This window comes from Palaemon carinicauda, chromosome 8 (genome assembly GCF_036898095.1).
Source record: "Palaemon carinicauda isolate YSFRI2023 chromosome 8, ASM3689809v2, whole genome shotgun sequence".
NCBI classification, from domain to species: domain Eukaryota; kingdom Metazoa; phylum Arthropoda; class Malacostraca; order Decapoda; family Palaemonidae; genus Palaemon; species Palaemon carinicauda.
This window is the reverse complement of record NC_090732.1, coordinates 26,347,610-26,350,109: the sequence shown is the minus strand read 5'-3', so window position 1 is coordinate 26,350,109 and position 2,500 is coordinate 26,347,610.

The window sequence follows — 2,500 nt, the reverse complement described above, 5'->3', positions numbered from 1 at the left end:
TAAACCTCTATAGAATCATGTTCCTTTCCCGTAAATCTGTCTCATCCTGAAGCTATTGTCGCAAAGTAGCTGTTAGGTACTAAAAGAGAGGCAGGGTGACTGACTTTATTTAACACGAATACGAGCGTATGTACAAACAGTTAAGGGCAATAATGGCAATAGACTTACAATAGTATGAAACGTGTGATGGTAAGCTTAAACAGGTTTTTTCCATTATCAGTGTGGGAAAGAGCGAGAGTTAAAAAATCAATAACATTGTAGTGTATGAGCTTGTATGAAAATACATGCAGTATACTACAGTCATACCTACCAAAAAATCTCTCTCTCTCTCTCTCTCTCTCTCTCTCTCTCTCCTCTCTCTCTCTCTCTCTCTCTCTCTCTTCACAGTCATCCCCAATGAACATAATATATTCTTATATAAACATGATTTCCAATATAATCCGGGAGAGTGCCAAACAACATTTGTATTTTCTTCTTTCTTTTCCATGAATTTTATCTTCACTAGACAGCATCCTTACTACACTACAAATTCACCATTTACACGTCCGGTAATCACTCTGACAACACGGGACCGCCGTATCTATTGGCCTTCTCTGTCACAGCACCTCGGAAAATTTCCCATTCTCTTCCTATCCAATACTTTCTGGCCAATAAATAGAAGTGCATTGAACTTAGGGTTTCTCATTAAATTTAATTTATCATTCTTGAAATATGAAACTTTATATTGTAAATAAATCCAAGATAATGCTTCATATGAAAATGTAATTATTACGTGAACAGTGATGGCTTCAGCCATTTGGTTGATAAGGCAGCTTCCCCGGCCTGGGATTCGCAGACTTTTATCAGGTAATCCTCATGTTCATGACACGACACGTTAGCATCGAAAGCCATCGGCACTTTCATTGCCGCAATGCGAATGTAATCTTCGCTTACTACTGCCGCAGGGGCTGTCCATATTAACCTGACTTGATCGTAGGTTATAAAGATATGAACTTTAGTTATCTTGGTCCCACACTGTAAAAAGTTCAAGGTACAGAAAGGGTATAACGAGTGAGCTGGGGTTTATATACATGTAAAATACCCTAAGGCTCAAAAATACCCCTCTAAAGCAGGAGGCAGGGTATTTTTTGTGAATAATATACCCTCTATTGTACTTTGTCTTAAAATGGGCTCGGTAAGTTTGTGTGATCATGTCATGAAATGAACTTTTACTCTGTATTAAATCACCATATTGTTACACTGATAGTGTAATGCACCAAAAAAGTTACTAACAACATATTGGTTTTGAGATATGGATAGTTTTGAAGCAAGTTCCTACAAAATGCGGTACTTGGCAATTTGTATTGTTGCCGTCTCGAGATTCTTCGAGAGCCAGGGAATTTGGCGGGAAATTTCAGTGGCGTCTGGACTCTGCGTCTGCTCAGCAGTGAAGATACATTGCTCCTATTACCGTCATCGGGATTATAATATCTACACTACATTTCATCTGTTGACCAAGGTAAGAACACTAACTGTCCATCTATGCAAGCATAAACAGTGGTTACGAATAAAAATTGTCAGACATCATCATTAGTTTTGCTTTCAGGCTGTGATAGTCTGAAAAATCATTATTACTAACACCGGGGAAAATAAGTAAGAAATTTTCATTAGTACTTAATTATGAGAGAGAGAGAGAGAGAGAGAGAGAGAGAGAGAGAGAGAGAGAGAGAGAGAGAGAGAGAGAGAGAGAGAGAGAGAGAGAGAGAGAGCGTCAAGCTGTCTGGGAGGAAAAAAAAACCATAAACAACGTATTCAGCTAAACGTTAATAACATTTCGATTACGCGTAGTCTGTAAGCAAACACTGACGCCAATGATTTCTTAATCAGTTTGACTTGAGGTAGTTAGGTATTTATGCATGATATTTTTTCCTTTCTTTTCTATATATATATATATATATATATATATATATATATATATATATATATATATATATATATATATATATATATAAATATATATATATATATATTTATAAATATATATATATATATATATATATATATATATATATATATATATATATATATATATATATATATATATATATATATAAATATATATATATATATATATATATATATATATATATATATATATATATATATATATAAATATTTATATATTCAGGCACACACACTAACAAATATTTTCTTTTCACAGATATCTGCGTACGGTTTGCTTTGCAGCTTCTGCCATCACTCTTTATATTATATATATACTTTTGATTTTCAAGTGTAATGGAAATAATAAATTGATAAACCAAACTTTCAAAATCATTGACCTTATTACTTTATTTACTTATAAGCTATTACTACACCTATATAATGGTGGAATAGATATTAATTATAAAATCATAATTAATATACACGGGTATTTATGTCGTATAGAATACCCTGTAAAAGGGTATTCTTTACCTACGATACACCCTTAAGTAAGGGTATCTCAAGTATATGTTATACC